Source organism: Vicugna pacos, chromosome 9 (assembly GCF_048564905.1).
Source record: "Vicugna pacos chromosome 9, VicPac4, whole genome shotgun sequence".
NCBI lineage: Eukaryota > Metazoa > Chordata > Mammalia > Artiodactyla > Camelidae > Vicugna > Vicugna pacos.
This window is the reverse complement of record NC_132995.1, coordinates 53948234-53961172: the sequence shown is the minus strand read 5'-3', so window position 1 is coordinate 53961172 and position 12939 is coordinate 53948234. Positions and strand designations below refer to the sequence as shown.

The 12939-nt window shown below is 42.4% G+C and overlaps 1 long non-coding RNA gene across 4 annotated transcripts in view; it reads right to left on the bottom strand.

Annotated features, from left to right (window-relative positions):
• The window catches only part of LOC140698211 (uncharacterized), a 44641-nt gene that overhangs the window by 28995 nt on the left and 2707 nt on the right, over positions 1–12939 (bottom strand). The gene's annotated exons all lie outside the window — the stretch shown is intronic.

The following is a 12939-nucleotide window of genomic DNA, read 5'->3' as shown; positions in this document are numbered from 1 at the left end:
CCACAGCCTTACACTAGATCTGGGCCAAATAAACAGAGAAAAGGACGCAGCCTTGGGCTGCTTTTGAGCGGAACTGTGAAAGCCTACACAGGCAGCATACACAGCCTCTGTGACCACGCAGGCGGCACCTGCTTCAGCCATCACCTCCTCTGGGGCAAGGCATGCACTCAAGGGCAACAGAGTCTGATCGAACCCAACCCTCAAGGCTTTTACTCCAACTGGGAGTGGACCCCACCCCTGACAGGGCAGTGACACAGAGCAGAGAGGAAGCCCCACCTCACATCCAGCCCAGGCTCTAGATACCACATCAACCACACCCCCCTGTAAGGGGATAATGGCGCACAAACCCTCAGAAAGGAGTGGCTGGCATCCATACTGAAACCAGCCCTCAAACCAGAAATACTGCATACACACAGTCTACACAGGGACACTCACTCATAAGAACACCCCTTCAAGACCACAGTAGATAACTGTTTCTCCTGAATCCATACAGAGACAAATAAAATGAAAAGACAGAGGAACTACTAGCAATTAAGAAAAAAGAAATCTGCTGAAAGAGCAAAGAATGAAACTTAGCTCACCAGTCTACTAGACCTCAGGTTCAAAGAGCAGATAATACAAATGCTAACTGAATTAAGAAGAATGGTCAATAGAAATGTAGGTCACTGTAACAAGGAACTACAAACTATAAAGATGAACCAATCAGAAATAGGCAATTCAATTGCCAAAGCAATACTGAAGAAAAAGAATGAAGCCGGAGGAATAACCAACCCCAACCCCCCCAGACTGCAGACAATACTACAGAGATACAGTAAGCAAAACAGCGTGGTAGTGGCATAAAAACAGACATATGGATCCATGGGACAGAATACAGAGCCCAGAAATAAATCTACAAACCTATGGTCAATTAATCTTTGACTAAGGAGGCAAGACTATATAATGGAGAAAAGACAGTCTCTTCAGCAAGTGATGTTGGGAAAACTGGGCAGCAGCATGTAAGTCAATTAAGGTAGAACACTCCCCAACTCCAAACACAAAAATAAATGCACAATGACTTAAAGGCTTAAATATAAGACTAGACACGATTAATCTCCGAGAAGAAAACATAGGCAAAACATTATCTGATATAAATCTTAGCAATGTTCTCCTAGGGAAGTCTACCCAGGCAATAGAAATAAGAGCAAAAATTAACAAATGGGACTTCATTAAATATACAAGCTTTTGCACAGCAATGGAAACCATAGTGAAAACAAAAACAACAACCTACAGAATGGGAGAAAATATTTGCAAAAGGTGAGACTGACAAAGGCTTAATTTCTAGAATATATAAACAGCTCATACAACTTAATAATAAAATACAAACAACCCAATCCAGAAATGGGCAGAAGATCTAAACAAGCAATTCTCCAGTGAAGACAACAAATGGCCAATAGGCACATGAAAAAATGCTCAATATCACTCGCTATCAGAGAAATGCAAATCAAAACTACAATGAGGTATCACCTCACACCAGTCAGAATGCCCATCATTCAAAAGTCCACAGTAAATGCTGCAGAGGCTACGGAGAAAAGGGAACCCTCCTACACTGCTGATGGGAATGTAGTTTGGTGCAGCCATTGTGGAAAACAGTATGGAGATTCGTCAAAAGACTAAAAACAGATTTACCATATGATCCAGCAATCCCACTCCTGGGCATATATCCAGAGGGAAACTTAATTCAAAAAGATACATGACGGGGGAGGGAATAGCTCAGTGGCAGCATGCATGCTTAACATGGACGAGTTCTAGCGTTCAATCCCCAGTACCTCTTCTAAGAATAAACAAACAGATAAACCTAATTACCTCCCCCACAAAAAAAGAAAACAAAACAAAAAACAAACAAAAAGGTACACGCACTCCAGTGTTTATAGCAGCAATATTTACAATAGCCAAGACATGGAAGCAATCTAAATGTCCATTGACAGATGACTGGATAAAGAAGTCCTGGTATATTTATACAACGGAATACTACTCAGCCATAAAGAAGAGTAATTATTTTATTTTGCTGTCACTTGCAGCAACATGGATGGACTTGGAGATTGTCATTCTAAATGAAGTAAGCCAGAAAGAGAAAGAAAAATACCATATAATATCACTTACATGTGGAATCTAAAGGAAAAAAAAGAACTTATTTACAAAACAGACACACTCACAGACAGAAAATAAACTTATGGTCACCAGGTGGAGAAGGGGGTGGGAACGGACACACTGGGAGTTTGAGATTTGCAGATACTAACTAACATATATAAAATAGATAAACAAGTTCATACTGTATCTCACAGGGAACTATATTCAATATCTTGCAGTAACCTATGGTGAAAAAGAGTATCAAAATGAATATATGTATGTTCATGCATGACTGAAGCATTATACTTTACACTAGAAATTGACACATTGTAAACTGACTATACTTCAATAAAAATAGACTCTGCTTGCAGAATGGAAGCTGCCCTACTCTAAACCTCCCTTGACCTCATGCCGGACACACACACATACCCCAGCCTCCTCTGTCATCCTCCAGCCTCCTCTATTCCCACAAGAACAAACTCTCATCCCCCAACCCCACACCCACTGATGCCCTGATTCTGGGGAATCTTCCCTTTTTCTCTGGGTCTCCACAGACTTACACACAGATTCCTCACCAGCAGACAAACCCACATCTTGTGGTTCTGGAGACTCCAAATCACAGAAGCCTCCCAGGAGAAGAAGAAATGCAGGCCATGTGGGGTCACAGGGTCATCGTACAGAATATGAATCCAGCTGTCCTAAGTCATGCTAGGATGATATCTGTGAAGATGTCGAACTTGTTCAAAACAAACTCTGGGAAAGATCCTTGGTTCAAGTCATTGTTACATGGAATGAATTGTACTATGAAATCCTACGTCAGGTGGTTAAATCCTCATTCTAAAGTCACAAATCAGCCTTAACGAGGGCAAAGCAGGTGTTAAGTGCTAATTACAAGAAATGAAAAACGGACAGGCCCAGAAAGGAGAAGCTGCTTGGGCCAATGGCCAGGTAACATCCTGTATTAGTCAGCTTGGGCTGCCATAAAAAAAATATCATAGACTGCGTGGCTTAACCAGCGATCTGTTTTCACACATTCTGGAGGCTGGAGGTCCAAGATCAAGACTGAACTGTCCTGCCAATTCAGCTTCTGGTGAGAGCTCCCTTCCTGGCTTGCAGACAGCCCATGCCTCCCTGTGTCCTCACATGGTCTTTTCCTGAAGCTTATGCTGGAACAGGGTAGGAGCCCAAGCTTCCTGGTACTTTTCCTTGTAAGGACACTAATCCTATCAGATCAGGGCGCAAGTCAATGACTTCATTTAATCTTAATTACTTCCTTAATGGTCCCTTCTCCAAATACAGCCCACTGGGGATTAGGGTTCAAGATATGCATTTTTGGGGGGATGCATACATTCAGTTCATAACACCCTACCCAACCTCCTCCCCTTGTGAAGGTGTCTGCAGCTCTCAGCTCTGGCCCCTGGGAACTTCCCAGGGACTGACTGGGTCCTCAGATTCCTCTCCCAGCAGACTGTCTCCTTCTCTCTTCCCTGATGCAAATGCCTCGACATGGGCACAGCTGTTGGCTGGCTGGCACTCAAAGCAGCGGGCTGGGTGGCTTTCACCTGGCTGGCTTTCGGAAGAGAAGGGCTCCCACTCACTGACAAGCTTGCAGAAATGCGTTCATGGAAGAGAGTGCCTGTGTCAGAAGAATAACTCGTCCTTAATGTGTCCACATCCGAATCCCTGGAATTTGTGAATATGTTACTTGACATGGCAAAAGACACTGCAAGTGTGATTAAATTAAGGATCTTGAGATGGAGAGATTTTCCTGGACAGTCCAATGGAATCACAGGGGTCCAGGCGTATCAGAGAAAGAGGGAGGAAGGAGAGTCAGTGTCACAATAATGTGATGTGAGAATTACTCAATCAGCCATGACTGGCTTTGAAGATGGAAGGCGCTATGAGACAAGAACTTGGGCACATTGCATGTGCTGGAAAAGGCAAAGAAACAGACTCCCCTCCAAGTCTCCAGTGTGACCCTGTTGTCACACTGAATTTAACCCAGCAAGATGCATCTCAGCCTTCTGATCCCCAGAACCATAAGCTACCAATGTGTGTTGTTTTAAGCCACAAAGTTCATGGTAATGTGTTACACTAGCAATTGGAAACTCCTAGAGTGAACACCGAGGGACAGAGAGAATTGAAAACCAGTTCTGGTGGCTATTTGTCATCATGGCTTTAAAACGACTACTCTAGTCCCAGAAATGTGAACTTTCAAACATTTCAATTCTCAGTGTAGATAATGTAAATAATACTGAATGATGTACCAACCATCCTCATAAAAAGAGTTGAAATCTTCACCCTGTGCTCAGGGATGAACGTCTAGTACCCTCAGAGGTTGGGTTGTGCACAGGTGTTATGTTTGGGATGCGGTTGCAGGGGTTTCAGTACCTAGTTTATAATGTTCTGCACAAGGCTGGCTGCAGGGTGTCAGGCATAGAAGGCTCTTTGGTCATATCTAGGCCATCTAGTATCCAAACCCCCTTTCCATGGATGAGGAACTTCTCACATTCTGAAACTCGAAGGATCACGTCCTTGCTTTCTTAGTTTTCCTAGGGACTAAGATGTGGGTATCTTACCAAGATCTAGCCCCTCCGCATCACAAAGAACTACTCCAGCTTTTGACATGAGTTGAGAGACTCAAGGAGTAGGCCCTGGGGCAATTCTTTCTGTCCCTTGCAACAGCAGAATGTCCCCTCCCTCAAGATTCTTAGTTTAACATCAACCAGGTGTAGCAGAAGTCATGGAGCCATTGGTGGTGTCTAGTGTCCAGGGCCAGTAGTGTCACCTGGGCAAAGCTTACGTTTTATTTGGGACATTAGTGAGGCTTAAGGGAGGAGCCAGGATACATAGGAGTGTCTGGGGGGTAGGTGGGTGGGGGGAATGAAAAAAAGAAACCAAAACAAAGCAAAACAAAAAACCAGGTAGCTGAACATCAAAAGATTACTGTTAACTGAAGAAAAACAAGACATCTCAGGTGAATGAATTTAGTGCTTTTCTATATAGGGGAAGTTACGAGATTCTGGGCCGAATGAAACTATTCCTTTGATGTGCACCTTAACTATCTAGGGCCAGTCTCCTGTTTTCCTCCCTCCTGAATCCCCTCAGGGTGCACCTTTAGGGGTAGCTGCAGAAGCTACTGGCTAGTTGGTCACAACATCCTTTGTTTCCTGATATGGAAGGTGACACCCTTTATCCGCAATATAAGTTGTATATTTGGATACATTGTTTTACAACTTCTACATTACTTTAATATAGAATTCCTTTCTTGATCACCCAGGACTAAAAGTAAGAACTCAAGGAGGTTGGCAAAATCCATCTCCATTTCACCATCAATGGGTGGGCTCCTTAAGTGGGTGGCAATCGGGCAGGTTCTCTGGGAGGGTGGGAGGGGAGATGAGGACCCAGGAGCAGGGCGTGAGTTGGAGGAGAGGAGCTGCCTTAGAGGTCAGGAATGGGGTGGGGCTGATGCAAACCTTGAAGTGCAGTGGTATAATTCCAGGTGATTGCCTGCCATGGGCCATGGAATTCCTCCAGAGGCAAGATCTCCCTGCTGCTTTTGTGCCTCTGTCCCCTCAGTTGCTCCCTCACACCTCTCTCTCTAAACTCTCCCAGGATCTCCACCAAGGTGATCCTAGCTTGCTTATTCCCTTTGGCTTTTACCTGGTGCCCCTGGTCTTTCTGTGCCACCTGGAGGGCTACCCTGACTAGGTGCTCTGCCTTGTAGAGTCCAGAGGCTGAAGGCACAGGCACATGGTTGTGGGGTGATCCCTTATACAAGCTGTGACATCGGAACAGGCTCTAAGGCACCACTTTCAGACATTAGGTTGAGGCACCCCAAAGTTCAGCGTTCACCGCCATATCACAGGCTGCCTCCACCCTTTCATCTGGGATTGTCACCTTCTTTCCCCAATCCCCTCACCTCCACTATCCCATAACCTTGTTTCAGAACACTACTTTCAATCTCCCCTCCAGCCCCGCTGCAGATGATCCCTGCTCTCTCGTCTAGCCCCAAGCACTATTAATCTGCTTTCTGCCTCCACAACTTTGTCATTCCTGGACATTTCGTGTAAGTCAGTATGTAATGCTTTGTAACTAGCTTCTTTCACTCAGCAGTGTTTCTCAGGTTCATTCATGCTCTAGTTTGAATTGGACTTCTTTCTTTTTTATTACTGAGTAGAATTCCATTGTACAGATATTCCCCATTTTGTGTAACTACATTCACCAGTTGTTGTGCTTCTGAGTTGTTTCCAGTTTTTTGCTAGGATGAAAATACTGCTACTCATGTTGCTGAACAATCTTGTGTGGGCCTCTGTTTTCATTTCTCTTGAATACATTTATAGGAGTGGAATTGCTGGGTTTATGGTGAGCTTGTGTTTAACTCTTAAGAAACTGTCAAAGTGGTCTGCGAAGTGGCTGTATCATTTTACATTCCCACCAGCAATATCTGAGGGTTCAGTTTCTCTGCATTCTCACAAACACTTGGTATTGTCTATCCTATTTGAACATAGTCACAGCAGTTGGTGTAAAGTGTTGTTTTAATGTGTATTTCCCTACTGGCCAATGGCACTAAGCACCTTTTTATATGCTGTAAGCGTATCTGTCTTCTTTGGGAAAACGTCTACTCAAGTCTTTGGCTGGTTTGAAAAACTGGGTTGCATCTCTCTATTGAGTTGAAATAGTTCTCTAGGTATTAAGAATCACATTCCCTCATTGGATATTCGATCTGCAAATATTTTCTCCTAGTCTGTGGTTTGTGTTTTCACTTTCTTAGTGGTGTCTTTTGATGTCTGTATTGTCGTTTTGTTGTAGTGTCTTAGAAAACTTTGGGCAACTCAAATGTACAATGATTGTTTTCCTTATGTATCCTCTTGAAGTTTTACTTCAGGTCTTACATTTAGATCTGCGATCCACTTTGAGTTAACTGCTGTGTGTGTTGTGATTTCAAGCAAAGTCTCCTGGGGTGCTTTGTCCTGATAGCTGCAGGAGAACTTCGGGTAAGTTACCTTTAAGGGTTAATCTCCTCCAGGCCAGAACACTGAGAGTTCGCATTTGTGCACCTGTTATCAAGTGCCTAAGTGCCTTGGAAAGGGTGAAATAACTGGCTTCTAGTGGTCATACTCTCTGGGACTGGGAACAAAGTAGCTCCAGGAGCCAAATGAGTCCTACTCAGAGGAGGCCTTGGTTGCAAAACCATAGCAAAGGCTGGAGAGGCTTACACAGAAAGGAGAAAAGGGAACCAGGTGTTCTGGGTTGGGCTTCTACGGGGTCTCCTACTGGGTGGATGGAAAGGAGAACTTGCACCCAGCAGGAACACACTGAGTATGTGCCTGGAGGGGTCGGAGCACAGTTCTCTAGAAGTTTTTGCCAGTGTGAAAGTAGTGTGTGTGTTTCACCTTGTCCATTCTAAGGTGTGTGGTTGGGGAATCTGGAGGTACTCCCCCTAAGGAAAGCACAGGGGAACTGCCTAGGGTCCTGCCAGATCAAGAGCCATTCTGGGCTCTGTCAGAATTCTATGTGTGGCCTTACATTTCTTGAGCTCGACCTGGAGACTCTACACTTTGAAGATCTCTGGGTTTCCTGTGTGTGCTAAAGGTACACTAGCAGACAACAGCTGACACGCTGAGCACCTAACTACATAAAGAAACATAATATTATGTATATACACCACATTACTTATGATGACTGCAGTGGTCTCACTGAAAATGTGGATGGCTGATTGAAACGTCTGCTTTTCAACACAGGTAATGGGAACAAAAGTGGAAAGTATAAGTTAACAGTTTAAATTATTGTGTCCTCAGAAAGAATTTGCTGGCAACTGAATTGTAGACTCCACCCCAAAATTTCCTATGTTCTGCAGGTAATTTTTGGGAGGGGGAGGGTGCTTAAGGGAAAATGCAATTCTACAACTCAGTATAACATAACATAACTAACTTAATATCTTTCACATTTCACACACTTTTCCTTTCATTTTTTCTGTCCCTACATGCCATGCTGAAGTCTAAACATGTTTGTACCGAGGAGGTTGATATCAATACAAGACAGACAAAATCCGTACCATTACATTTGGAAGTGCATATTCCTAATGGTCCTGTAGGCTGGTTGATACCAGCATGTAGCCAAATTGTTGCTAACTCTGAACGCAGCTTCATGATAATCATGTGTAAGCTTCTGCTGGTCCCACCTCTAGGTTAAGCAGTACTTCTGAGCTGGCTCCATCCCTGAAGGAAGGATGTAAGTCAACCAGGATATAAATGGAAATGGGAGGAAAGCAGAGTCTAAAGAAGGCACAGTCATAAGTGGTAGTGATGCCAGAGAGGACTGGGATCATGCAGTACTAATAATAACATGCTTAGCTATCCTCCTGAAATCTGGCACCGACCAACGGGCAATGCGGAGAGAAACCATTGTACCTTTTCTCAGAGGAAGAAAATTGAATTCCTGCTGATTTACAAGCTATGCCTAAAATCTCCACCTAGACAATACAGGGACAGAAGAGAAACTGTTCCTTCTAGTTGCTATTATTTCCCTTCAGTGGGGGATGGTGTGGAGGGTAAGAAAAGTATCCCAGTCAGTTTGCCCTGTAAACATCTGGTGAAGAACCTCCTGGCAAATACACTAATGGTAGTTACTATTGGGAGAGTCCTTCCATATGGAATGTCAGTAGGATGTATCTGGTCTGTGTTGGACTATTTAAGGGGTCAAACCGAGAATGTGTGCACTTAAGTGGCCTCGTTTCCTGGAGACTGTCACGTCAATTAAGTAAGGATCAGTCTAGGAGGTGACCCACAGAAGCTCCATTTTGTGTAAGTGATGACCTCATACATCACGCAGAGACCGTATATGCTCAATTTGGGCCAGAGCATTTCCCAGTGTGGGAAGAAGGTTCTTGCAATTAACTAGTGCTGGTGATCTCAGATTCTTTGTGTCTTTGCTTATCCTTCACAATTAAGTCTATACTTGAAAATGTGAGTAAACCTCAATAGTGGGCAAGAGTTATGATTTTTATGTTTTTCATGTTATCTCCATTTCAGGTAGATGTGGTCCTATGCAATTCACTGATCTTTTTTTAAAAAAAATCACTGTTTTAACTTTTGAAAAAGTCACTGTTGGCCAAAGTCAAACCAGGCTAATCAATGTACAAAGTTATTGACAGATCATGAATTAAATACTTCATGGCCTTTGTAACCAAATATTTTGCTAAAGTGCCTTCCCAAATCATTGATTGTTCTTTTGCAGGTACCCATTGGCAACTCCGAAAGTCAAAGCCATATTTCCCTGATACCCTGGGGTCACTGTCATCAAACTTCAGTCACTTGAACCTACAAATGGAAGGTCTCTGCATTATTACATGATCTTAGAGGCAGAGACATATGTACATCTTATTTAAGTGCATGAAGAGACTCCTGTTTCTCTGTGGACCAGTGGAGTTGAGCAGCACTCTTTGTACCCAATAAATCACCTCAGACTTTTTTTCTCAAAAAGTTCTGATTTTTCTATTCATATTAACAGTTTAACACAGAAAATATGCTACTTTGAGTCCTACTGCAAAAATGATTTCCTTTGTGCAGGTAACTAAAAAATAAATCATCACTCTGGAAACTATCTTTTCCCCACTGAGCAAGATCTAGCTAGGAGTTCAGAGGCTTTTAATAACTTCTTTGGTACTTAATTGCTTAATATATGGCATGTGGGGTTAAGGCTGTTTTTAATAGCACTTCAAAAAATTCATGCAATATGACTTTAGGCAAGTTCCTTAACTTTGATTAGGTTTCAGTCACCTCAGCTTCAAAAGAATTTGGACAACTATCTTTTTCTATCACAATGTACTTTCCACAGCTTCCTCCCTCAGCAATATCGTCCCACAGTTTGTATGGGGGTTGTGATGGAGGTGGGGCCCCAACTTGGAAAAGTAATCTGCTCACTCCTTCCTTCACTTAGTCATGAATGCTCAGTGGAACACTTAAAGGTTGTGGCCATTGTTACCCTTGTGGAATCACCAGCCTAGCCAATCCCAGCAGAGTTATAGAGACACACACATCTGGGAAACTTCCCACGTTTCAGGCTCGCAAACCATGGGTGGGTTAGAAGATGACTCTTTTTCCCTGGGTAATCCTTAAGCTCATTCATCTGTTACTTGAACAGCTGGTGGTTTGAGCCCAATAATGATACTCTTTTTTTCACTGATCCTAGGTCTTTTAAAGCTGTGTTTGTCCTGAACAATCTCTCTCAACAACCTTCTCTCTGATTCTTATCCTCAATCTCTCTCTTTCAATCAGTTGTGGAAAAATCCTGCCTGAACTCCTAAGGTTCATATTAGTTACTGAAGGGTTTGGTAGAAAGAATCGTTTTTTAAGGGTAAAAGAGACATTCCTCCGGCACCTGAAATAGTGTCATTCACTTCACAAAGATAGATAAAATTCTATTCCACCTTTCCTGGAGCTCTGAGCCCAGAAACCAGGACATCACAAGAAGTGTAAGGGTGGTGGGTTCATTAGAGGAAGTGGCCAATGCTGCCTAGGGATTACCTCAGTGTTTGCCCTGATCCCCGCTTCTCTTTTTGCCAGCAGCTGGTGACATCTCCTGGCCCAACCACCCTGGTTCTCAGCCAGATTTCAGCCTCTCAGGATACACCTAACACCTGGGTTCCATGTTGGCGCAGAATACTCAATATTGCTGACACCTGTCACTACTGTCTATGTCCTGGCCGGAAGGAGAAATAAAGAGCCAACTTATATAAGTTTTATAGTTTCATCCTTGTCATAATGATCAGGGATATGTCTTCCTTCTGAAAAGGTAAATGCCTTCCAGAATTCAAATTCTCTCCCCACCTCAAAAATAATTTAAATATTGGTCGTATTTCAAGAATTATACAACTTGGTATTTTACCCCAAAATTTTAGGTACAAGAACTAAAGTAAAAAATGATTAAAGCAACCTCCAAGTTTGCAGTGAGAATGTGGTGGGGTCTGGCAGTAAAACCCTGGCTTTCTGACAGTCAAGTGGTTGATATGTCCTTTGTTCTCTTAAAAACAGTAACCTAACATGCCTAGTTTTACTCCTCTATCCTATCACATTCTATAAAACATAACATCTCTGCTCATCTAGATAACTTGGATTCTAAGTTAGTTCAGCTCCATAAATGCATTTCTGGAGCCACTATGGCTGAAACATTGGCTAATTCCACTGGGATACAGAGTGAGGGTACATATTCCTTATGGAAGAGAGTTTAAAGATGACTGTTCCCAGCTCAGCCTGGGTAACTGTAGACAGAATGAGAACAGCAGGAACCAAAGGGCCCAACCTGGTAGAAGGGGAGACAAGGATAAGGAGCAATGACTCAGTGTCCTCAACTCAGTGAGGTCCACCAGGCTACTTTCCAGTTTCCGTTTCCCTGCCCTGGTTGGAATCTGTCTCCAGGTGGCAAACTGGAGCCATTGTAGGGTTCACTCATTTGTTCTTAATTTCTCAGGGATCACTCACTAACCTTTATTGCCTCATGCCTAGTCTCTTGAAAAGCTTTGCTTCCTATATTTTGTGCAGTTCGTTGTTGTTGTTTTGCTTTATTATTTCAGGCAGGAGAGGAAACTCACTTTCTATTACTCTGCATTCGCATGGCACCCTTCTTTAAAAATCAAACTTGGAAAATGTCTAGCAAGATTCTGAAAAGAGACCTTTAGAGAATAAATAACCCAGCCACAACCCGGGTGAAACTGTGAACTGTATTTTAAGGGAAACCCTTAAGACTTGACTGGTAAGAGGTTAATATCCAAAATATATAAACAGGTTATACAAAAAAACCAAACAACCTAATAGAAAAAATGAGCAAAGACCTGAATAGACATTTTTCCAAACAGGACATGCAGAAGGCCAACAGTCACGTGAAAAGATGTTCACACCACTAATCATCAGGGAAATCCAATTCCAAACCACAATGAGATATCATCTCACAACTGTCAAAATGGAATCCTCAAAAAGAACACGAACAACAAATATTGGTGAGGATGTGGAGAAAAGGAAACCTTTGTACGCTGGTGGGGAGAATATAAATTGGTACAGCCACTGTGGAAAACAATATGGAGATTTCTCAAAAACCTGAAAATACAATTACCGTAAGACCCATCAATTCTACTCCTGGGTATACACAAAAACCCGATACTACTAACTCAAAATGATACATGTACCTCAGTGTTCATAGTAGTGTTATTTACAATTGCCAAGATATGGATGCAACCTAAGTGTCCATCAAGAGATGAATGGATGAAGAAGATGTGGTGTATACACACACACACACACACACACTGGAATACTACTCACCTATAAGAAAGAATGAAAATTTGCAATTTGCGACAACATGGATGGACTTGGATTTGGAGGGTATTTTGCAAAGTAAAATAAGTCAGACAGAGAAAACTAAATACTGTGTGCTATCACCTATAGGTGGAATCTAAAAAATACAACAAAACACTGAATATAACAAAAAAGAAACAGACTCATAGATATAGACAATAAACCAGTGGTTACCACTAAGGAGAGGGAAGGGAGGAGGGCAAGACGGGGTAGGGGATTAAGAAGTACAAACTATTATGTGTAAAATAAGCTAAAAGGGCATATTGTATAACACAGGGAATATACCCAACATTTTATAACTAAAAATGAGGAATAAGATTTAAATTGTGAATCATTGTATTGTACATGTAACTTTTATAATACTGTACATCAACTATGCTTCAATAAAAAAGTAAACAAACAAACAAACAAACAAACCTTGTATTTTAAAAGCAATGTAGCTCTTCCAAAGACTTTTTGCTTAACTCTATGTTGGGGAGTGCAG